This window comes from Lissotriton vulgaris, chromosome 7, assembly GCF_964263255.1.
Source record: "Lissotriton vulgaris chromosome 7, aLisVul1.2, whole genome shotgun sequence".
Taxonomy (NCBI): domain Eukaryota; kingdom Metazoa; phylum Chordata; class Amphibia; order Caudata; family Salamandridae; genus Lissotriton; species Lissotriton vulgaris.
This window is the reverse complement of record NC_141695.1, coordinates 1,378,986,731-1,379,012,474: the sequence shown is the minus strand read 5'-3', so window position 1 is coordinate 1,379,012,474 and position 25,744 is coordinate 1,378,986,731. Positions and strand designations below refer to the sequence as shown.

The window sequence follows — 25,744 nt, the reverse complement described above, 5'->3', positions numbered from 1 at the left end:
TTCTTCACGGCAAGGGGCCTCACATCCTAAAAAACTTGATTAGACCACACGAAGCCTCCAGAAATTTGCGATCTGCACACTTACACCTAGCCTACATACCTAGGATCAAAAAGGCCCGCACAGGAGGCCGCCTCTTTTCCTATAACGCCCCCAAGCTGTGGAACTCCCTGCCCCTGACTTTGCGCGCCGAACCCAACCTTCTTGCGTTCCGCAGGCTCCTGAAAACTTGGCTCTTTCCATAATTCCTCACTTCCATTCCATTAGCTCACTCACCAGCGCTGGGACGCTCACGGGCAGCCATGCGCTTTATAAATCCTTTTTTCATTTAATTTCATGAGTCGGTGGAGGGCAGCCTCCATATGGGATGCCCTGGCATTGCAACAGTTCTTTTAACCGGCCCAGGGTGAGGATGTCCACTAGAGACTTGACTGACTCCTGAAGGATGTTCACTCTGAGCTTGGATGAGTAGCACCCTTGTATTATCTGACCTCGGATTTCTTCCTGTTCATCTTGAAATCCGCACGTGCTGGGCAGTCCTTTCAAACGTTCGTGGAATGCGTCTAATGACTCCTCTGCTTCTTGCTTGGCTTGGCAAAAGATGAGTCTTTCGTAGTCCCTGTTTGCAATGCGCATTTAGGGCATTGAACAGCGTCACATACGTTTTGAGTGTGGCCTCCACTTGAGTGTTGTAAATGCAGTGTATGTCCTTGCCTCCTAGATGGAGGAGTAGGGCTCTGCGCCTGTCCCGGGCTATACATACCCCTTCAAAGTAGATCTGGAGACGGTCCGTCCAGTCCCTCCATCGCGGGGCGAACGATGAGGGGGTGCCGTCTACCACAAAGGGTTCAATGGCTGGAATTGAAGCCATCTTGACACAGATGCAGTCACACCTCGTGGCACCTGCACTGCCTTCCTCCTGGGCGTGGTGGCAGTCGCCTGGCCGAGAGTGATGGTGGCGCAGTCGGGCTCCTCCCTTGTGGTCTGTGGGCACTTGGCCTCACTGTGATGCCCCCCTCTCCTTGGGTGCTGGGGCACTTTCGTGCATGGGTGCTGACAGAAGGGTCTGCAGGGCCTTCCCCAGAGACCGCTGACTTGCACGGAGCACACAGCAGGCCTGCGCACATTAGCTGGCTCCCACGTGGCTGCAAGGCCCAGATCAAAGGGCCAAACCACTCTAGAGTCCAATCACCCGAATTACTGTGAGTGGGCTTGTTATCGCCTCGTCGCCAGTGTAATATGTGCCGCACGCGTGCATACCATTACCTCCTCGTAAGTCTTCCTCGCCACATGATTTACATAGTGAGCTTTAGCTCCACAACAGAACCCTCCAAAGCAAAAATAAACCACCTCCCACCCCCTCCCAACATGGCCGACCAGTCCCACCTGACCTCTATAAGAGGCGGGCCGGCCCAACCAATCAGCCTGTTTTTTTTTGTTCTGCACGACTCTCTCCAGAGCACGGTACAGGTAAGATGGGCCGGCGTGAGCTGGCCCTTGGGTTTAGGGTGGAGGACCTGCTCTAGCGGTCTCAAGTGCCTTAGGCCTACTAATCCCCCCCCCCTCTTCCTTCCCCCGGTCCTGTGGGGCCGGTTAGGTGCTGCTCTAGCGTGCCATGGGTCTACAGGGGGGGGGGGGCGGCCGGGGGTGTGGGTGTTGTGAATACCCGTGTCTCCCCCGGTCGTTACTAAAGGGCCCTTGCCCGTTGGTGGGCTTCGGGTCCGGCGCTGGTTCCCCTGTGTGTGTGCTGGGGCTCCGGTGGCTTTCAATGCGCTGGTCGCATGTGTGAATGTACATGTTGGCCGTGCATTTGGTACGCAGATTCTGTGTGTTGTACCTCGCCCGTGGAGGGCAGGGGTTCATTCACGTGCCTTTGCCCATGGTTATATCCCAATACATGGCGCACAGCCATAGTTGCAGGCGGCACTACGATATTAAGGACTTCAATCCTGTATGTAGTCTCTAAAATGTGCTGTTGAAATGCAGGGATTTTGTCTGGGTGCACTACGTACAGGTAATGGGGCATTAACGAGTAATTTTTGCCTGGATATTGCCTTGACTCTCAGGAAAGATTGATCTTGCATGAGACCTGCAATCACATCCTTCCTAAGGTAATGTTTAGTCTGCGTACCGTCTTAACTCACTTGCACCGGGGTAGGAGCCTCGGCGTGCAGCACGTACCGGTAGATCCTACCTCGTTTTCTGCACACCTTTCCGGCCTGCCTGGGTCTCGGAGGCGCGGCGCTGGTCGCGGCCGCCTCCCTCCGTGCGTGTCTCTTCATTCGGCCCTACGGGCCGCGGCGGTTTGTCGCGCTGATGTTGTCCGGGCGCCTCCGCCCCTCAGGGGCGGGGTTTGATTGCCGCCAGGTGCGGCCGTTTGGTAATTGACACGGCCCGCTCCTGCTGGCGCTGCGTTTTTTACGCGGCTTGCGTGAGGAGGAGCTGGGCGTGTTGTTTCAGGTCCTGGATGGAGGCACAGTGCGAGCTTCCCTGGTACAGCACCTCCTCAGGTGAAACCCGGCACATGATTTCAGACTTGCATGCTCGGCATAGATATAAAAATGCTGGTGATGACATTTTGCAGACAGCCCTCGCAGGCCTGGGTTCGAATCCTGCCAATGCGTCTGTATCTACGCGGTGAGTGCATTTCTTCTCTGTGGATTACCGTTTGACGGTGCACTTCTAGTTGGGCAGGAGCGCTTTGCGCGTTCTTTCCGGGGATCGGCAGCAGACCCTGAGGCGACATGGGGACTGCTCGAGATTCTGTAGTCCTTCTTCTGGCACCCTGGGAGCCCGGGTTATCCTCCGGTGCATGGGCCGTCTGGATGCGCCGGGCTCAGGTGTGTTGGCACTGCTGGGAACTCCTCGGGGTGGCGGAGGTGTCCCCCCCCTTCTGTCGCAGTCGGTGGGCTCCCCCGGTTTTCCGGCGCTTTCCCTTCTAGGGGTCTGTGCGAGGCGGGGTGCCCCGCCCCCTCCTGGCTTTCTCTCCCTCTCGGTACCCGGTGGGGGAGTAGGGCCCACTGGCAGTGGTCTGGCCCGGGACCTGGGTTCGGTTCCTCGGCGGATCTGGGGGGCGATTTAGTCCGGGGTCCGGATTTGTCGCGCCTCGGGACCTTTTCCATGCATGGAGTCCTGCTCTGCTTCCCTGGGCATTTGCTTGCTTTTTCCCCGCATTCGGCCCCCACAATGCTTTGGATGCCTGACCTCCTCCTCGGGGGTGTCCGGGACTAAGGAGCTATAGCTCATAGGTTAGTCTGGTGCCTTTGGTACGGAGGGCCCTCACAGTCCACGGGTCGAATCCTGCCGATGCTGTGGTGGTATCCCAAGGTGAAAATTTCGCCTCAGGGGGTTGGCCGGGATGAGTCTACCGCTGCTGGCGTCCAGCCGCCTGGTGCCCTTGCGGGGGTGTAGTACGCTGGTCTTGTCTCAAGTGGCGCTACTGGGCTGTGTGACAGGACCCCTACGCGGGGAGGGCACTCTTACTTAGTGTTTCATTCCTGTTTGGAGCTTGCATTTGACTCCCCCGGCGGCGGGGGTTGTCCCCGGTCCCTGGGGGCGTTCTCTGCGCAAGTCTCCGGGTTCCCTTCCTCTACCTGCGCCCGTTGACCCGCCCTTGCAGGGGTGGGGTCCTTCGGCCATTCCACCCGGATTTCGGGGTGTCGGTCGGGGCGGTCAGGTTTTGGCTCCCGGGCCCGGGTGTCGGTTTTCCGGTCTCGTACTGGTCCTGCCGCTCCAATATTCGCCCCTGGATCCTAGCTTTCGGCCCTCTCACTCCTGGGGGTTCCCGGGGGGGGTAGGGGGCTGTCGCCTCCGTTGCGTCCCGTCTTGGGCCGTGGCTGTCGCAGTTCTTGGGATCTTCGGGCTGGCTAGCCGGTGACCGGTCTTGCTGGTATTGCGGCCTCTCCACGGGGTCCCCCCTTCCCGACGGGTTCGGATGCCACCTCCTCCCCTTGTCTATTCTGTGGCCCTTGGGTTGGCCTGGGAGGCCGGACTGCGAGTGGGGGTCCCCACTCTCGGTTGCGGGTGCCGCTGTTGGGCTTGCCTTCTGAACCGTGGGTTGGCCCGGTGCTCATGACCCGCCTGGGGGATCTTCTTCGCCGGGAGGGAGTCCTGGTGTTCCCTGTCTGGGCATTTGATGCAGCCCGGCCTCGTCTTTTTCGTGTGTGAGGCATCACGTCAGGCGGGGTCTCTCCTCTGACGGCTCCCTGTTCTAGGTGCGGTGGTCCCTTCGGGTCCTGTCTCGGGCTTGTCCTCCTTCGGGGGTCAGGTGCCTGGACCCGGTACTTCCCTCTGGGTCAGTCAGGGAAAGGAGCTATAGCTCAAAGGTAAGTCTGGTACCGTTGGTGCAGACAGCCCTCACAGGCCAGGGTTCGAATCCGGCCAATATGGGGCATCCTTTGGTCCTGACCTGCCGCCTTGGCACCTATGCGTCGGTGTCCCCAGGTATGGGCCGTACTCACTTCGGCAACTCATATCCATGAGTTGGGACAATTCCGAGGGGATTGGCGTGGCCCCTGCGCAAGGTGGACTCGCAGGTTCGTGAGGCGTTCCATATTCCGGGTCAGTCGCCCTGGAAGGGCCGGTTTCGCCGGTCCTGTCCCTTCGGGCCATCCTTCTCCCGGGGTCCGGCTCTGTGCCGGCTCGACTATGTCGAATCTTCCTTCGTTGCCTTGTCCCGCCTTGTCCCGGTGGTGTTTCGGCGCCTGGTGCCTCGGCTCGGTCTGCCTCCGGTGGATCGGTTCGGGGGGGGGGGCCTCGGCCCTCCGGACCGGTTTCTACGCCTCCTTCCGAGGCCTTATTGCCCGGTCTTTCGCGTGACCTTTCAGACTGATGTACGCGTTTCCCCCGTGCCCTCTGATTTCGCGGGACCTCGGGGATTCGCTTGGGCAGGGCCGGGGTGCTCCTGGGCGTCCCGGCTGCGCATGGACTTGTTTTGGTGTGATGTGCCTGGCGCCCGCGCGTGGTGGCCTCGCATGCCCTGGGGCATTCCTGTTTTTGGCTCCCGGCGGGGTCCTCCGCCCCGGGTTCCCTCTCCTTTGGCCGAGCTGGCGCTTCGAGCCGCCTGGCCGATCCCGGTTCTTCCAGTACAGTGATTGGGTCCCCCGCTCTCGGCGCCGGTGTTGAGCCGGCGCTTGTCGGCTGGCCGGCCTCCTTGTGCAGGCCTGGTCCTGGAGCGGAGGAGGATGCTTGCTCGGGGGTTGGGGCTTTGCTGCTGGGTTCCCGCGATTGTTCCAATGCTCGCTCCGGCGGCACGTATACATGATCTGGAATGATACTGAGAGGATTGCCGCGGCTCCGGCGCAAGGAGGTCACGCTTATTCGTGGAGCGTTCCATGTTAGTGGAGCTGTGTGGCTCAGGGGTTGGAGGCGGCAGTCCCGGTAGCTGAGATGGTCCTGGTCCAGGGTTCATTTCCCCGCCTCGGTGGGTCTTGGGCTTCATTACTTCCGTGGACTCGTGAATCCTCATGCCGGTGCCTACTCGTCTCACGTGTTCACACTCTGCAACTCTGGGCAGTTGCTTGCCTAATCTCCACTTGGGCCCCTTGCGGCGGGATGCCTGGCCCTCGCCTTGTATCCTGCTGAGGTTATCTCACAGGGGTTTACCAGGTCGGGTTCCCGAGGCCCGCACCTTGTTGCCTTTGGGTGATACGTGCGCTATGCACATCGCGATACTCTGGCATACTCCCTCTCTCGTTCTACGAGCTCTTCGGGGCCCGCCCTTTTTGGGCCCCGGCCCTCGGTGGCTTTGCGGTTCCTCGCCTGTCAGGTTTCCCTGGGGGCGATGGTGTCTGCTGGGCGGATGGGCGTGCGGGGGTCGTTCCTCCGCTCCACGCCCTTCTTGCGGGTTTTGCCGGTCGGGGTTGCTCCTCCGGCATGTCCCCCGTGTCCTTCCCGGGGTCCCTTCCCGGGGGCCTCGGACTCAGGTGGTATCTTTCCCGCTTTTTCCGGCCAACGTGGTTCCTCCCTTGTCCGGGCTGGTGGTTCGGCGTGCTGTTTTGGCTTCCCTTAGCCGCACGTTTTTCCTTTCCCGGTGGGATGACCTGTGTTATGCCTTTTGGGCCCGGTTCGTCCGGGCCACTAGCCTTCGTTCCTCCTTGGCTCACGGGCTTACACGGGCTGGCATCCTTCCCTACGCTTCGCTGGGTTCGGTGGATCCGGCGGGGGCCCGGGGTCGGTCCGCGAGGTATGGCTCTGTTCCCTGGGCCCCCTTCGTGGGTGTCTCCTCTGTGGAGTGTTATCTGTCTTCGGCGTGGTCGTCCCCCGCCTGGTACGTGGGTCTCTAGCAGTCCCGGGGGGGACTTCGCTGGGGCCTTTTCTGAGTGCTGGAGCTGCGGCTCCTGGTTGGCCTCCTTTTCCTGGAGGTCTTGATTTCAGGTTTCCTGTGGTCCCTGTTGTCTTTTCAGTTGTTTACATCAACCTTGGGTTGGTTTCTCTGCATCACCATGTGGTGTTGTGGTTATGGTGGTCAATGAAGCCTTGTTGGCTTGGGTATTTGCTCACTATGTAAATCATGTGGCGAGGAAGACTTACGAGGAGGTAATGCCCCGGTTACTTACCGGTAATCTTCATTACTCCGAGTATAGTCTTCCTCGCCACATGAGTTCCCTCCCCCCCTCCCTGTCTGGCTATCGGCTTCATTGTTTGCTTGGTAGAACAGGCTGATTGGTTGGGCCGGCCCGCCTCTTATAGAGGTCAGGTGGGACTGGTCGGCCATGTTGGGAGGGGGTGGGAGGTGGTTTATTTTTGCTTTGGAGGGTTCTGTTGTGGAGCTAAAGCTCACTATGTAAATCATGTGGCGAGGAAGACTATACTCGGAGTAATGAAGATTACCGGTAAGTAACCGGGGCATTAGCGCGGTGGCAGCAATCGATGCTGGAGCCGGGCACGCCTCTTTATTTTATAGCTGGCACGTAACAACACGTGCCAGCGCTAACGTGATGATTCAGAGCACGGGTAGACTGCACCAATACACCGCCGGGGAACACTACAGGGGTCACAGGTGTAAGTTCCTGCACGTAGGAAGGACAGTTCTGTTCATGTTACCGGCCTTGTGCGTCAGAAGTTCTTCTGAAGTGTGGATGTTGTTGTGAGGCATTCTGCTCTCTGCTTCTTTGACCCGGTTCTGTGTGTTTTGTTGAAAACAGTGGGTACTGTTTGCGCGAGCCTGAAACGGTGTTCTAGCAGAATTTTTTTCATTGCTTGTGCAGCCTTTTCTTTTCCCGCTTACTAAGTGGGTGGGGTAATTGTGACTCAGCAGTAGAGAATCATTTAGCAGCCGAGGACTGCCTGAGGTCATGAATTGTGTTGCTTGGCTGCTTCAAGGAAATTCTATCATGAGGGATCCGTTGTGAGGTGACCGGACCGTAGCGTGTGGGTAGAAAGGCTTGTCCTTGAGAGTGATACTAGAGACCACGTTATCCGTTGCCACAGGACTTGCTGTGTGCTGCTGGTCCAAAGACTCAAGACCGACCTGTATTGTTTTTTCTGTCCAACACCGATGGCATGTGGTTAAGGGGCACCTGTGTGAGAGGCTCGCTTTTACCTGAAGCTCTAGACAGGATCTTAACTTCGTCCAGGACAGTGTTAGGAAACATCGGAAGGGATGACAAACTGTCTAAAATTGGAGAACAGCAGCAAGCAGACTGAACCAAATTCGAGGCTGATTGTGCTCTTAGAATTAGCTTGTTTAAGTTATTCAGCTTACTGTTGATACCTGCTGTAAATACTGCTAAAGAGTTCAAGTGGTACAGTTGTATGTCCAGTTTATCCCAGGGATAGTTAAGAGCCGAAACAGTAGACTGGAGTGTTTGCAGCAGTTATGGCCACATTGCAGACTAGGAGTTTTGTTGGAGCTAAATTCAATTTCCTGATTAAGAGGCCATTCAGGGTCTGTGAGGAAGAAGGATAACTCCAAATGGGATTGATCGTTAGGTTCCATGCCTCCAGATTGTTGTGTGGGGTCATTGGTGGCTTCCGTGTTAAGTGGTTTTGTGGGTGACAGTGGTTTTATAATCTCCTTTGGGGACCTAGCCCATTGGGCAGCTAGCAGACTGGACGTGTCGATAACACTAAAGGTTGACAATGCTACTGACACACCTTGCCTTCGTTGGAACGGACTATGAGGACTTAGCTGGGTTCAAGTGGAGACCAGTTCGAAGACCTTGTGAGTTCTATGTGAAAGACTGCGTTACTTGATACAGGATTTCTTTAAAGGCTAGTTATGAGTCTACAATTGAGAGTTGTGTGATTTGAGAATGGATGGTTACCGGAGAGTGCCCGGGGAGTGGCTGTCTGATAGAATGTTGTTTATTTAGCTAGTGAGACATGGCTCTAGATCTAGTGCCTTATGTTGGTCTTGTTGGACATTTGTTTCTGCCGCCACCGTACTGTCACTGAATTCATCCTGGGTTGGCATGAGACTATTTTTCAGGGGTGAATAAACTGTTGCCTCAACCTATACCAGTTGTGGGCTCTCCTTTGGCTGTTCCAGAATGTAAGAGGGAGGGGTGCTACCCACCGCACCGGATGTTTTTTTAAAAAAAGTCCAGAAAAGTAGAGGCATGAGGGTGAAAAGGGCCTGCTGGACCAGTGGTGTTAATGTGCGTGTTTGAGAGATTGTCCCAAGTTGTGGTTGAGAAGGTGCAGTCAGAGGTCATCGATGGGCCTGATCCCAGCACTGAAGATTTAGCAGAATTTGTTGCAAGTGGATGCTGTAAGGTTATATCTTGGGCTATATTAGGTGGCTTCACGGGATTGTCTGTAGGTGCTACTGTGCCCAGCCTGGGCTTTCTGCATCTTGTAGTTACCAAGGGAGCCATCCTTATTCTGCCTGATTGCATTTCTTTTGTTTTTTTCTAAACAACGCTGCTACACCTCTCCTCAGCCTATGGTTCCTGCTTGGCTGCCCGGGGGGATGGGCAAGAGTACGCTAATCATTGGGATCTTGGATTAGATTCACTATTACCTATAGAGATTCTGGGGGCGTACCCTATAATCCTGATGCCACCTTCCTGCGTGCACTGGTCCCGGTTGCAGAGGTCCTGAACCCGCTTAAGAGCACACACCTTTGGTACCAATATGTGTACCCGGGCCCAGGTCTGGCTGAAGGTTCTGTAAAAGAGCAGGCTGGGTGCTACAAGCGGTTAAGGGTGGAGGGGACGTCGGAGACTGCAGAGCTGAAAAATTGAAATTGTACTTATTTACCCCCCCCCCCCCGGGTTGGCAAGTAGACTGTCAAGTTCTCCAGGGAAGGAAGGAGGAGGACAGTCGGGAGCAGCCCTCACAGGGAGGCACGCCGCACCAGCCTAATTCCACACACTTCCGCCTACGCAGGAGGGACCGGGCCTCTAGCTTTGCTTGCCTCTCTACTATGCCCACTTCCAACGTCCAGACTGACTCTTGCCAGCTGGATACGCTTTCTGTTCTCCACAGCAGGGGCCCCCAGGAAAGCAGGAGGAATGGAGTCAGAAGCACTCAGCAGCTGAACCGAGCTCCAGCAGTGGGTCTGGACATTGGGACCCACTTGGAGCCTGGGGCCCGAGCTTGTCTGCTATGCTGCCCCCTCAGTCACTGGCTGCGGTGGAGTGGTAACAAACTTGCTAGGGGTACTTAAGTCGGGTGCTGCTCCTTGCTGAACTTTGGCGTGTGACGTCACTGGTGCGTGACGGAAGCAGAATGAGAGGTTTTGCAGTCAGTAACAGAACTGCAGGGAGTAATGCTCAGCATGAGTGCCTGATACAGTCTTTCCCACTCTCAATCAATCAGTCATTTGTAGAGCCCACTGCATACCTGCGAGGGTCTCAAGGTGCTGGGAATGGGGGCTGCTACTGGTCTAACAGCCAGGTCTTGAGTAGCCTCCTGAAGGTCATCAAGTCTTGGGTCTGTCGTAGGCTCAGTGGGAGGGTGTTCCAAGTCTTGGCGGAGAGGTTGGACAATGATCTCCCGCCGGTGGTTGTTCTTCGGATGCAAGGGACGGTGGCAAGTGCGAGGTCGGTGGAGCGGAGCTAGCGGTTGGGGATGTAGAAGGAAAGTCGTCTGTTGAGGTAGGCTGGGCCGGTCTTGTGGAGTGCCTTGTGTGCATGGATGAGGAGCTTGAAGGATATCCTCTTGTTAACGGGGAGCCAGTGCAGGGTTCTCAGGTGGGGGGTGATGTGGCTGTGGTGCGGTATGTCGAGGATCGGTCGTGCAGAGGCGTTTTGGATGCGTTGCAGTAATTTGATGAGCTTGGTTGGGGCTCCCTCGTAGAGGGCGTTTCCGTAGTCGAGTCTGCTGCTGACGAGGACCTGGGTGACTGTTCTTCTTGTATCTGTCGGGATCCACCTGTAGATCTTGGGAAACCTGCGGAGGGTGTTAAAGCAGGAGGAGGAGACGGCGTTGACTTGCTTGGTCATGGAGGACGTTGAGTCGAGGATGATTCCCAGGTTGCGTGCTTGGTCGGTGGGTGTCGGGGTTGCCCCCAGTGCCGTCAGCCTCCAGGAGTCGTCCCAGGCGGAAGGGTTAGAGCCGAGGATGAGGACCTCCGTCTTGTCCATGTTCAGCTTCAGTCGGCTGATCTTCATCCAGTCAGCGACGGCCTTCATTCCTTCATGGAGGTTGTATTTGGCGGTGATGGGGTCCTTGATGAGGGAGAGGATCAGTTGAATGTTGTCGGCGTAGGAGATTATGTTGAGGTAGTGCTGTTCGGTGCAGTCTGCAAGCAGGGCCATGTAGATATTGAACAGTGTCAGGCTGAGGGAAGATCCCTGGGGTACGCCGCAGCTGATCTCGGAGGCTTCGGATCGGAATGGGGGAGGTGGACGCTCTGAGTTCTGCAGAGAGGAAGGAGGTGGTCCATTCCAGAGCCTTGTCTCGGATTCCTATGGCGTGGAGGGTTCCGCGTAGTGTGCGGTGGCAGACGGTGTTGAAGGCAGCAGCGAGGTTCAGGAGGATGAGGGCCGCGGTCTCACCGTTGTCCAGCAGGGTCCTGATGTTATCGGTGGTGGCGATGAGGGCAACTCGGTGCTGTGGTTGCTGCGGACCCCTGACTGGGAAGGGTCCAGGATTCCGTTTTCTTCAAGGTATCGGGTTAGCTGTCTGTTGACCATCTTCTCGATGACCTTGGCCGGAACGGAAGCAGAGAGATGGGCCGGAAGTTCTTGAGGTCTCTTGGGTCCGCCTTGGGTTTTTTGAGTAAGGCGTTGATCTCGGCGTGTTTCGAGCTCTCTGGGAAGGTCACAGTCTTGAGGGAGAGATTGATGACGTTGCGTAGATGGGGTGCGATGGAGCTGCTGGCTTTGTTGAAGATGTGGTGCAGGAATGGGTCTGATGGGGAGCCAGAGTCGATTGTGCTCATGGTCTTGATGGTGTCATCAATACTCACGTTTTCCCAGGCTAACAGATGGTCGTGGTTGATGGTGTGCAGGGAGTCTGTTGTGGTGGAAAAAAGTGGCGAGGGAGTCGGACAGGGCTTGCAACGGCGGGATGTCGTTGGTGTTGGAGCTGGGGTTGGAGAGTTCCTTCACGATGTTGAAGCACTCCTTGCTATTATGTGCATTGTTGTCGAGGTGGTCTTTGAAGGAGGTCCTCTTGGCAGTCCTGATGAGGTGATGGTGGATGCGGATGGCGTCCTTGTGGGCTGCGTGGCTGTCTGGAGTCTGATCACTGTGCCATGTCTTCTTTAGTTTCTGGCAGGCTCGCTTGGAGGCTAGGAGTTCTGGGATGAACCAGCTGGCCCTCTTGCTGGTATCTCTGTAGGAGGGTTTCTTCAGTGGGGCATGGGTGTTGGCGCAGTCTCTTCTATCTCCACATCAGTAGAATCAGTGGTCGAAGTGGGCAGGATCGGCAGGACACGGCGTGCCCCTACTTCTTTAACCCCTTCCCTGTGTTGCGAATTCCGGCGTGGGCGGGGCTAGGGGGTGGGCGTGGTGCTTCGGTACTTATGGCGGCTCCACGCCGTCGTGAGTCACGGGCCAATTGTGCTCATGGAGCCGTCATGACCCCGTCCACTCACTAATTCTCCTGCACAGGCGGGGAATTACTGCCATGTGGGTGGAGCGGCAGCGGCATGACGGCTTCACGCCGTCATGAGCACATGCCGCCCGTGTCTCATGACGGCGTGGAGCCGTCATGAGCACGGAAAGGGTTAATTTATTAGGTTCCGTTCCCCTACTTTTTAATTTTAAACGTGTCCCAGGACGCCAGAAATCATCAAGGCCTATAGATAAGGGGTTGGCGTTTGGGGACGGGCAGGGCGGGTAGAGAAGGAAAATGACTGCCTTTTCCTTCTTGCCCAGAGAAGACAAGGACAGTGTCCACTTCTCCTGCCCTGCCACTGTCAGCTGCCCCCTCTCTTCCTCTTATTCTCTCTTTTTCTGTCTTGTTCCTTCACACTCACTGAAAACCATGAGTTCAAGAAACGGTTCTCAACCTCTGTTTCCTCTCATTTATTTGTTCCCGTATGAAATGGATCCAAAAAAGAAAAACTCTTTTGCTGGAAACGTGGTCTGACATTTTTCAGTTTCAAAGTACATCCTCGGTGTAGAGAGAAATGAAACATTCAAAATATGAAAAATAAATAAATAAAGCAAAATAGAGGGGTTGCAAAGTGGCCAGAATGATTTTATTCACATCCAAACACATTAGCACAACTTTACAGTGTTTGCCAGTGAAGTGCCTTTTTGTGTTCTTGTCTCTCTTTGAACAACATTGTTTTCCCTGGGTGGGAAAGTGCACCATTGCTGGAGGTACTGAAATACCTGCTTGATGGTTGAATGGGAAAACAAAATGTGTACCACTGCCCTTTGTTCAGGGATGTGGTCTTTTTAAACCATACTGCTTACATTTTGTAAGGATATAAGCAATGAACATTGAACGGATCCCTTCTGGGCCCTGTAGTCCTGTCCTTAATGTTTAAGGCAAAGGCACTCACTGATTTCTGAATAATGAGTATAAACGCGTTAAGGTAACCATGTTGTCCCCGTCTTACATTTCACATGCTTTACTTAATCTTGCATTCCCTGTGAGTGTTTGCTTTTTCTAGGATGTTGTTAATTTTTTTTTTAAGGCAGCATATTGCTCTTGCCTAGTGTGCAATTGGAATTGAGTCACATCAAGGTGTTTATAGAAGGCACAATTGGGTTGTAGATGAAGGCAGTGCGAGTTTCTCTCAGTGGGGCAGTATGGTGTTCAGTGGGGGAGAGGATGTGGCACAATGGCCAGAGTTGCTGAATTTGGAACCTGTGAACCAGGTTCAGCCTTCATGACCAGTCCACCAGACCACTCCCCCTGAGGGAGCACATTCTCATGCTCTTAAAAGCCCTGTGTCTTAGCACCAGCAGGTGGACCCTAGCAGTGGCAAGTGTGGGTTAACATTGAATGCCTGTCCGCCACAATTCTTTCTGAAGTTCACCTCCAGTTTTGCAGGCAGGCCTATGAAGGAGCACACCATACAGTAACAGTGACTCTGTCACTGAGGTCACAGGACCCTTGAGCAGGTTGGATCTAGGGCAGTGCCTCCACCACGACACTGACTTCGCGTGGGGGTGTTGTGTTTGCAAGTATAATATAGTTTTAAAAGCACTTGCTCCAGCAATGTTCGGCAACAAGAAAAACATCTTGATAACTCCGGTGATTAATGTTCTCAATAGAGAGAGATGGTGTTTTGTCTAGTGGAAGTTTTGACTCATGGAAAGAAAGTGCAGAGGGTTACAATGCCTGCTGCTAAGAACGTGTACCATACAGATCACAAAGTGCATATAATGTAAATAAGTCAGTGGGTTGCTGCTTTTGACAGAGATACCCTATTGTTGCTTGCAATTAATAAGTTAAAATCCTAACATAGCCCAGTGAGCTATTAATGGTATCTAAGAGCTGCATGCAAACTGCAAGCTATAAATTAAAGTGTTATGGTTTTTTTCTGCAGTCTTTGATTATCCTAATGTTGTAAAAAAGGGTTCATTTGGATAGAAATCAATTCTGATTATTAAAGAGAATCCAAAACCATGGTATTACTTTTAAATTCTGAGTTTGTGTTTCTCCAGACCAATTACTATTAAACTATGCTGTCTACTAGTATGGTTGTCATGTGACTCCTACACCTTGTAGTCCTTTGTCTTTTGTAACATTTCTTATACAGTGATTTACACATGTATGACTGATTCTCGCTGTGTAATATGTGTGATTTAAAGTGCTCTGACATCCTACATTGGTATTAATGGCACTGTAAATTTTCTGCTATTTTATTATTTTGACATTTTCACACATGCTAACAGTCTCTGCAAAGATTTTTCCTTATTAGTACCAGTGGAACATACAACTGCAGCAGTGAAAAAGGTGACCAATCAACCTCTGCAAAGGGCCCACCACTTCACAGCAGTTACCTTTTTTAAGTAACTATTGATCCGTTTGAGCTACAAACAATTTATTAGTTAAAATCATCAGATTATGCAGCATATGATGTATAATGTGGCAGATTATGTATTATGTGGAAAATATGGCAGAACCAGTGGATCACTAGTTCTATCCTTATGTGCACACTGTCATTCTTCTGCAGAACAGAGGATTCGTAAAGTTCAGGATGTTTTAGTTGGTTTTAATTCCAAAGAATAATTTGCAAAAAAAATGTTTCCAAACGTAAACATTATATATGCATTTTTTTCATATTTTTCAACATATGACAAAGTCTTTCAAATAATTCCAATGCATTTCGGGCTAGTGTTTAAGCCCTTCATCAGGGAAAAGACGCTGTAAAAATAAAAACATAAGGAACAAACTCTCAGTGTGCCTCCTGTGTAGTATGTAATAGGTGGGGTATGTGGTGTCCTAGGAAGGGATCGTGATTAGTGTTGAGTGTGTAGTTAGGCGATCACCTTCAGAAACCTCCGTTCCCAAGTGTGTGAATACAAGAAGAAAGAATCTGGAATCTCTTACATGTCACTTAATGGCTCGGTAACCGTGGTTAATGCTGTGGATAAAAACGAAAGAACATATGATGTACTCGAATAAGTGTAAATGCGGAAGCTAAATCCGTAGTTAACAAATGTGGGTTGGGTAACTAACCTGAAAAGGTCTCAGAGTTGTGAACGCGATCATACTCCTTTCGTAAACGCCGGTCGGAGGTATCTGCCATTGACCGCGTTTCGTAAACATAAGTCGTTCCGCTCACATGATTAGTTTGCACGGACAAAAGACTTGTACCAGGGTGCCGATTCGGCGAATGTTAATAACATATCAGATAATAAATGTCCTGGTGGGGTATGTTGGGTAGTGCCCAACGGGTGTGTGTTTAAATACGAATGAGGAAAAAATAAGTAAAGTGAATACAAAAGAATGGAACGCGGTAATGCAAATAAAAAAAGTCATGTGGTGGGGATCGAACCTATGAGGGTTCGTATGGTACGTCGGAGTCTTAGTGTTGAGAGCTAGGGGATTGGATCAGGTGTAGAAGCGGGGTGGAGGTGGGGATATCATGGCGAAACACGGGTTTCTAAAGACATATATGTGGAGGGAGAGTGTTCGAATGTAACTAATACACATGAAAAATCACAGGAATTTACTAGATTGACTGTGGAGCAATTTCATAGATAACAAGACAATTCTATTCTATCGTTGAGACCAAATGGCTTATGAGTAGAGAGTTTTTGCCTCCAGACATTTTCTCTCTGGAGTAGGAATTTAGTATTGTCTCTACCTTCGATTTTGGTGATGGTTTCCACAATGATAAACTTCATTTGGGAAATGTTGTGTTTTTGTTCAATGAAGTGGGTTGCCACTGCGGATTTTTCATTTTTCAGACGAATGTTGGATTTATGTTCAGTAAGTCTGACCTTGATTTTGCGCTCGGTTTTTCCAATGTATAGTTTGCCACATGGGCATTTGAGAGCGTATATGACGTTGCTGGAGTCGCACGTGGCGTTAACTCGATACGCTCTCAAAATTGTAGAGACAATACTAAATTCCTACTCCAAAGAGAAAACGTCTGGATACAAAAACTCTCTACTCATAAGCCATTTGGTCTCAACGATAGAATAGAATTGTCTTGTTATCTATGAAATTGCTCCACAGTCAATCTCGTAAATTCCTGTGATTTTTCATGTGTATTAGTTACATTCGAACACTCTCCCTCCACATATATGTCTTTAGAAACCCTTGTTTCACCATGATATCCCCACCTCCACCCCGCTTCCACACCTGATCCAATCCCCTAGCTCCCAACACTAAGACACTGACGTGCCATACGAACCCTCACAGGTTCGATCCCCACCACATGACTTTTTTTATTTGCATTACCGCGCTCCATTCTTTTGTATTCACTTTACTTATTTTTTCCTCATTCGTATTTAAACACACACCCGTTGGGCACTACCCAACATACCCCACCAGGACATTTATTATCTGATATGTTATTAACATTCGCCGAATCGGCACCCTGGTACAAGTCTTTTGTGCGTGCAAACTAATCACGTGAGCGGAACGACTTATGTTTACGAAACGCGGTCAATAGCGGATACGTCCGACCGGCGTTTACGAAAGGAGAATGATCGCGTTCACAACTCTGCGACCTTTTCAGGTTAGTTACCCAACTCACATTTGTTAACTACGGACTTAGCTTCCGCATTTACACTTATTCGAGTACATCATATGTTCTTTCGTTTTTCGTTTTTTATCCACAGCATTAACCACAGTTACCCAGCCATTAAGTGACATGTAAGAGATTCCAGATTCTTTCTTCTTGTATTCACACACTTGGGAACGGAGGTTTCTTAAGGTGATCCCCTAACTACTCACTCAACACTAATCACGATCCCTTCCTAGGACACCACATACCCCACCTATTACATACTACACAGGAGGCATACTGAGAGTTTGTTCCTTACGTTTTATTTTTACAGCGTCTTTTCCCTGATGAAGGGCTTAAACACTAGCCGGAAATGCATTGGAATTATTTGAAAGACTTTGTCATATGTTGAAAAATATGAAAAAATGCATATATAATGTTTACGTTTGGGAACATTTTTTTTGCAAATTATTCTTTGGAATTAAAACCAACTAAAACATCCTGAACTTTACGAATCCTCTGTTCTGCAGAAGAATGACAGTGTGCACATAAGGATAGAACTAGTGATCCACTGGTTCTTCTCATGATTCATATTGTTAAGACGCCATAGGACACTCGACGTCACTTATGGAGCACCTATAAAAGAGATAAAACTGTATAGACAGTTAACACGAGCTGTGCATCTGCCCTACAAATACCATTGTGAAAATGTGGCAGAGCCATAAATATGTGGAAAATATTTGCAAACTAGGATATTTGCGCCATTCATGTTTGAACTGCTCTTGTGGAAAAATGGAGAAGTGCTGATGACAGAAACTCCATGGCTCGGAGACAAATGGCTTGTGCTTCCACTATGAAGCGTATTTGGGAGGTTTTGTAATTGGAAACATATTCCACTTTGTGAATGTATTTTAATGGCATTAACTCATATTAAACCTTAAATAAACATGTGTATCCAGTGCTTGAATTAAATAACGTAATAAGCTGTAACCTGTTAGTGAAATGGGGAACAAATACTAAAAAGTGGGATATTTTGCTCTTTCTGGCCTCCGTCCACTAACCCAATCCTCTGGTTATTCCCGCCCTCTGATTTTCTGCCCACAGTTCTCCTACTTTTTTTCTCCCCACTTCGACCACTGAGTAGAATCATCCATAGCTGAGTAGGCTAGTATGCATGCAGCAGAAATGTGAATGTAACCTGAAGGTCACTGGTTCTATCACAGTAAGACATCTGTCAGCATCAGGCAAGTTACATGTGAAAGCAGCAATACATTCATGGATTAATGAACCCGAATCAGAGATCCCTGTGAACCATGGAGGGCCCAGGGACTAATCCTGATAAATTAGGCCCCATAGACCATTGCACCGAGAATTATTAAAACCTGCTCTTGAGGCACCTGTTTCGGACACATCAGTGTGATAATGCCCTGAGAATCATGATGCTTGAGGGATATCTAATGTTGAGCACTCTAAATCATGTGAGGTAAGAAGATATGACATAATCCAGGCTGGCTGGATGCTAATCCGGAGGGCCACAGTTTGTGCATGACAGTTGCATTTCTCTTTTTCTACACAGAATCTTTCTTTTGTCCTACTCATTGCAGCAGATGGTGTGTCCTAAGCCGCCTCTCCTATCCCGCCCACTCTATTGCGTTCTCTCCCTTTATTTCTTTCTTTGGTAATTTGTTAGGAAGCTCATGCCTCCACAAAGGCAGCAGCAATTTATTTTCAAGTGCTTACAGCCAGGATAAGTGCATATGAGCTGGCAAACCCTATGCACTAACAATACAAACAGAGCAGGCCCAGGAGGAAGAAGTTCATAGGACACAATTACACTACATGAAGAGGGATTGCAGGCAAACCATTAAAATATATTAAAAACAGCAGAAGCCGCGTGTGTAGTCCTGGAAAAGTTATTAGTATTGGGCTCAGGTCATGATATTGATGTTTGCTTAGCTCACATCTTGATATTAGTATGGCCTCTTGGGACTGTAGGTCATTTTGACAGCTCTTGCAAGTCCTGATGGTGCACTCTGGATAATTTTGATTGCTTGTTGCTTCGCAGCACTGGTTAGTGGTCGGTTGTGTGTTGCTACACAGTTCAGTGTGATCTAGGTTATGCTTCATTGTATTGCCTATTTAATCACGCAAAATGGGCTGAGGAGTGTGAAGTAGTAGTTGTTGCCTTGTGTGATATGTGTGTTGTTATCTTATGTTACAGTTTCTTGTAGAGCACATGGCTATCCAGAGACGGGATTCTCAGCGCTGACATGGATCGTGAGATAAATAATGCGCCGATTATACAAAGAGGTGAGTCTTCAGCTGCTTTCTAAAGCTGGGAAAGTTGTTGTTGGCTCTTAGAAAAGAAAGGAGGGAGTACCAGAGCTTGGACACTAAATAGGCAAATGACCGCTCTCCACTTTTCACCTTTTGATTCTAGGAATAGCCAAAAGAAAGCGATTGTTCAACCTAAGCTCTCTTGCATTGTTATATGGGGTAATGAGATGTCTGAAGACGTGTGGGCTGTGAGCATGTTTTACCTTATGTGCAGTACAAAGAGCTTTCGATTTTATTATTTTCTCACTGGCAGCCAGTGAAGGCTAGTCTCGCTAGGCTTGCAGACTGGTTTTGGAAAACTCAGCAGTACTTGGGCTGAGGCATTTTGAATGACCTGTAGCTTCCTGGTGAAATAGGCAGGACTGCCTACATGAAGTGACTTGCCATTTCTAAGGGTTCTTAGGAGACCAACACACCTACCTGCCACTTTCTTGGTAATTGTAGTGTTGTATGTGTGATTTGTGTGTGTGTGTGTGTGCTCTTTGGGTATGTGATGTGCACTAAAAGTACTCCTAGAAGGTTTTCTCTCTAGAGAGTGGTGGATCTTGAGTGTGGCCGAAGGCCTTGAGCACATTGTTGGGTTGGGTTCATGTGTAGGACGTACCTCAAGTGTCCATAATCTCAGCACTACATTTCAAGACCTACTTCAACGTAATACTGAACCTCATCAAGTCCTGCCATATAATCTGCTACAACAATGCAGACATCAGTCCCTTCATTCTGTAGTTTGAGGCCATGAGGTACATAGACATCTTGAGACTAGACCACTCAGTTTCAGAAATCAACCAATAAATGCTGTGTAATCACATCAAACTGAACTCTTAACAAACACTGTTCATAACCTGAATCATATGGAAAGACTACCATTCTGCATCCATCTGGCCCCATGAAGTCGGCCTACCACTAGGAAGATCACCAAGAGAAGGAATGGACCACTGCCTTCCCCTGATCCACTAGATGGATCAAGTCTCAAGGATTGCTTTCTATAACATACATTACAAATTAAGGGCAAACCGAAAGCCCTTTGCAAGCTTGGGTAACAGAATAAACTGAAGTCAATGGCCAGCAAGGGAGTCATTCATAAAACAGAGTATAATTAGTCCAGATATTTAGGCATTTATTACATATGATGCATTGAATTGAAGCATACGAATAAAACTGAATTTTTACTGTATTAAAGCACATACACAAATCAATTGAATTGGATAAACAAAATCAATCCTGGGTAACAAAAATATTGTAAAAAATGAATGAAAAACAGTCATACAAACATAAAGCTATTGCATTCACTTCATGCATATTACAAAATAACTAACGTACATTAGTAGGGATACAGGGAAAAGGTAGATTAGGGGACTTTGATGAAGGAAATCTGGTGTGTTTGATTCATGGCTGGCTACTGGTGTGATTTTTTCACACCATACTAGTGCTAATGCCTGGCAAAATAAAGCCTAATACTCTGCATTGTTATGCATATTTCACCAGTGTTAATCAAATCTGGTCCTTTTCTCTTACCCCATGGGGAATGAGACACCTTAGGGGATCTCTGATTTACAAATGCAATTATTAACTAGGAAGAGCTCATACATTTATGACAATTGAGACCAAAACATCGACACAGTTCCACTACTAATTTGTGATTCACTTATCATTAGAACAAATTCTACAGCTCATGGAAATGTTCTTCTGAATGTTTTTTGAGAATGGAGTTGACATACATTTGTCTCCCTAATTATTATTATTCTAACAACATTGACAAACTACACACTAGACTTCTGTGTGCCTTATTGCTTTTCCCAGTACCCCTACTAATGTATGTTATTCTGTATATTCATAAAGTGAAGGTGTTGTGTGGTCATATTAGGCCCAGGCAAGAGCACCAACATTTTACATGCTCACGTTTAAAGTTGACATCTTTTCTTGAAAGTTGACATTTGACATACATTTACTTGCATGCTCGTATTGGATAATGTTCCATGAAATAACTTTGCTTATAGTTACACATATTCGAAGGCATATTATCACAGCCTTGAACATTCTGTACAAAAGCTAAAGTCCACTGCGCAAAATGTTGTTGTTCATTATTTGCTCAGTGACTGATTTGACAGGATAGAATCAAAAATGACAGCCTGACTGGGATTTCCGCATGGCAAGTTTATTTTGTAAACAACATCACTCCTTTGTGTACTTAGGGAGCATTCTGCTGACACTGTAGAGGTCGCCCCATTCTAGAATTCCAGTCCAGCTGAATCCTGTTTACCTTCTGAGAAGCATTTACACTAATACTGGTTCCCAGTTGAAATATACCCACAGGTAACTGGGGAGTTAGATCACACGCAGGGATTTTGGCAGATTCATCCACTCTAGGCACACTAGGATAGGGAGCACTAGGTAGGAGCATAACTATACCTATACATATACAAGCAAATATTCTATATAACAACACAATGGTTGAACTATTCAATTTCTTTACCATTCTTGTGATGCTGATTACTCTGTTTTGTTTCCTTCTATTGATAATTGTAGCACACGTCTTTTTTTCGCAAGAACCTTATTGCTTCAATAAATATTTGAATTGCCAATTTGAGTATTTCATTTGCCCTTTGGGCAAGCATGAGTTACTAAAGGGGCTTAGATCTGTTTCCACAATTTCCTTGGGGAGTTAGGGTTGTCATGTTCTGAGGTTGCACATACTACCTGTTATCTTGCTAGGTGAGGGGTTCAGATAGTGCGCTGCCAGCTAGCCAAGACTAAGGCCAACAGATCCTGATTGTGTGTGTGGACTCAGTCTCGCACAGTTTGACTCTTGTGCTGTCCAACAAACACACAGTTTTACTGAGAAAATATGAACTGTACAACATGGTGCCACCAACGTTCTAGCTTGAGTACTTATTTAATGGGTCTCCTGAGTTGTTTTTTCTTTTGTGTGCCCAAGACTCTACTCCCCAACTAACCAGAGACCAAGTGGAAAGTGTCTGGGTGGATATAAGGGTGGATCGGAGATCTGAAGAACCTGAAAGCAGAGAGGACAGAGTCTGGGTCAATGGCCAGTGACCAGGAAGGCAAGGAGAAGATGCCAAACGATGTCGGGTGATTTCAGGTGAAGAAGGTGAAGAAGGTGAAGCTTGACTCTTCAGCCACGAGGACCAGGAGGTGTCGACGATGACCAGGAGCTGATTCAAGATGTCCCACAAAGGATGTCGAGTGCTGCGGTGTCGGATTCCAGATGGGACCCAACAAGCCTTGGCAACATCAACCCATGCAGAAAGCAGAGATTGGCTTCGGTGCAGACCAGCAAGGTCTGAGGGACTCACCCTTTGGAGGGGAGTCAGGGCACATATGGAGCAACCAGGAAATCCCACAGAACAGAAAGGTTACCTTCGTGGGGACCCACCAGTCGACGGACCAGGGATCGCTAAGGGGCCTCAAGCAGAAATGCTAGAAGCGGGCTGACGGAAGCAGGAGGTCAGACCCGTGTCTGTGGCTGCAGCATCCATTTTGTGATGCTGGGGCTCTTTTAAACTATTACCGGTCAGGTAAGTGTGTACATGTCTTCTCCCTCTAGAAGTGTGGAATTCTACCTCCGCCACCAGAACTGGCGGGGGTAGGATTCCAAAGTGTTTGACCCCACACACGACATGTTTCCATGCAGCCATTCCAAAATTAGCATTAACCACAAGGTTATAATGCCCTTAAGAGTATATGGTCTGACTGCATCACAGAACAGCTACAGAGAAGTGATTCCGAAAGCTGCAGAGGGGTCCTGCTCATGCATGGGCACCCTCTCACACAAAACCAAGCTATCTGCCTTCAGGATTGATAAGGCCTGCCAATGGAGTCACTTATAGGTTTATATGTGTCAGTGATGTAAGGTAGATACAGGTGACCTATATCTTAGAAAGGGATGCATGCACCACCTTACCCAGGCTGCAGTAGCAGACCTCTGGTGCCATTTTGGAAGGCTTCACAAGGGTGGCATAATACATGCTTTAGCCCCTGGTAGGCCTCCGGGGTGCCTATGCCCTTAGTACCTAAGGTACCATATACTAGGGACTCACAAGGATAACCCAGTAACCATTCTGGAGTGTATCTAATGTACATACAATCAATTTAGAGAGGAAGCAGCTAGGCTGGGGTCCTGTAGCATGGCCACAGCCAGACTAAATCGAAAAACAGTGAAATACCAGCAAAAAGAGGGGGTAACCATAGTAAGCAGATCGTACTCTCCTACACACGTCTTCCTCGTTCTGTTCAGAAATCATCTGAAAATGCTTGGAGAGCGGAGGACAATCAGAGCCCAGATCAGAGGAGTATGTGAAACTGAAAAAGGACTCACGCTGCTCTTCTGAACTAATAATAAAAAAGGAAGACAAACCTACACAGTATCAACCACAATTTAAAAAGAAAAAAGTGTCTGGGATTAAAGCCAAACATGCCACAGATATTGAGATCTCCATTCCTGAACAGGAAATGGGCTCTGGCCATGCTGGACAGCACAGCAAACGTCACAATAGTTCACCAGAATCTTATGGAGTGCCTGGCGGCATTAGCAAGGAGTGACTATGTCCAGGTGGAAACACCGGACCAGAGAATGAATGTCCCAAGTAAATTATATGAATTGGAACTCTACATGGAGTTGGATATACATTGTACTATCAATATGCTCTTTTACGAGAACTTGTCATTCAGCTATGACATTCTCTTGGCTGAAAAAGATTTGCCACATGAGTTTGTTAAGGATTTCCCACAAGTAGAAACAGTAATTTTACCGGGCTTTTACAACCTCATTTCAGAATCATTAAAACACGCATACGCCAAGGAGTGTGCCTTAGCACAAGCTCCGGTATTATACCGCAACCACATGGGTGTTGGATCTCCTTACCACATCGTACCTGTGAAGTCCAGCTCACAACCATAAAGAAAATACCCCATTAAATATGAGGCTGAAAAACATGCTAGAGATACTCACACAACTTGAATATCAAGGTGTAATAGAAAGTTGCACATCATCAATGAATAAATCCTTGTGTCCAGCAATAAAACCAGACAATTCATATAATTTAGTCTTAGAATCCAGATACTTGAACATTGCTACATACACATTTGCTGTACAAAATACACATAGCGCGGCACTAATGAGCAATATTGTGCACAAAAAATATAAAATCCCATTAGACATTTCAAATTGTTTTTTCCGCCAAACATAGCGCCTGAAAGTTTTCAACATTTCTGCAGCATTTACATACCAGATTATGCCCAACGGGTGAAACTGTTTTATGGCTTCATTTGTCCAAACTTTTCAACCACACATTGGGCATCTGAACACACGCAGATTTTACGTTCAGTACAAGCTGACATGCTAGCTTCAAAACATTTACATACACATGTTAATACCACAAATTCAGTGATCGGTATAATTGCAGATACATCAGGATACACATGCTACATTCAATGAAGGAGGCACTGTACCAATTGCATATAAATCTAATTTATATGCAAATTCAGAAATGCGTTTTGCACCAACAGAATAGATCCTATTGGCAGTACAGAAAGCGGTAGTTGAAGAAAGAACATTGGCTCAGGGAGAAACATAATTGTCATGATTCTCATTCCAGCCTTACAGGCTGTTACAAAGACCAACATTCCCAACGCAAACGCTTTACATCAGAGATCCATACAATGGTCCAACTCACTCACAGCAACATATATAGATTATGTTTTTGACTCTACACTACAAACACAAGCATACCGTCAATATTAACATAGATATCCTCTGCCCAATGAAATTGTGCCTCTACATCAGTATGATTTTATAATCTACACTTATGGTTCTGCCCAGCCTGCAGTAGGGACAAAACATCAATACTCTTTCACTTGTGCAGCGGTAAGGGTAAAATGAGGGTTGGAGAATTCCAACCTCATAAAATATACATGCAGTCACTCAGTGATTGCACTGCATAGCTGGCTGAACTGGAAGCTAAATTTTGGTACTTGAAAATACAGTTCCTGAGTTCCCCACACTTATAGTGTGCGATTCGTATTATTGTGTCAAGTCTTACAATGAGTATTTACACTACTGGAGCCAGAATGAATTCAGGGACTATAAAGGGTACATGATAAAGCATAAGATGCTTTGGGGTCAAGTGGCTAAACTTAAAGCAGGTTTGCCAAAGGCTCATGTCACACAGACACTGGGCCACCGACGTGTAGGAATATATGTTGCAGAGAATTCATAGGCTGACAAAGCCGCAAAAGCAACAGTGCAAACTGCTGCAGTCGCTGCAATAACTCATTCCAGCACGAGAATAGACGGAGAAATCATGATGGCTGTGAATGCTGCACGCAATGGCACCCTCGCACCTAAAGGTTTTCCGCTAAAATTTTCCTACCAGTTAAGTGTGCAAAATATTCCATTTGCAAAGAGTAATTCCTAATTCAGATCACAGGTTAGGACTGATCCTAGCAGCGCATGAGGGTCTAGCATTTGATCACACAGGGGTGCAATTTCACTTTTTCAGCAACACTATTGGTGACCAGGTCTTTACAAATAGACTAAAGACTATAGGGCACATGCATCAAAGGTTTTTGCAAGCGCAAACGGTGCGATACTCAAAAATTGTCCGTTTGCGATTGCAAAATGGCTTTTTGCATGAAAGTGTTTGGCATTCGCATATTTAGGAAATCGCAATTTATTGCGATTTCTTAAATTGCGTTTGCATTCAAGAAATCGCAATTTGTGATTCCTTAAATGCAATGCTAGAAGCACCTAGAAATAGCGAAATCGCTATTCTGGGTGCAAAATACAGAGAAATTACTCTGGTCTCTATTTTGCAAAAACTTTGAAAAATGCATTATAGTACATTTTTCAAGGGTTCA

At 48.6% G+C, this 25,744-nt stretch overlaps 1 protein-coding gene and 2 non-coding genes across 4 annotated transcripts in view; 2 read left to right on the top strand and 1 right to left on the bottom strand.

Moving 5' to 3' along the window:
- DOC2A (double C2 domain alpha) overlaps positions 1-25,744 on the bottom strand; it is a 1,262,769-nt gene that overhangs the window by 399,344 nt on the left and 837,681 nt on the right. The gene's annotated exons all lie outside the window — the stretch shown is intronic.
- Positions 4,450-4,556, top strand: LOC147703749 (U6 spliceosomal RNA). Its single transcript, XR_015298501.1, has one exon. It is a non-coding gene; the product is annotated as a U6 spliceosomal RNA (small nuclear RNA).
- LOC147703748 (U6 spliceosomal RNA) lies at positions 5,232-5,338 on the top strand. Its single transcript, XR_015298500.1, has one exon. It is a non-coding gene; the product is annotated as a U6 spliceosomal RNA (small nuclear RNA).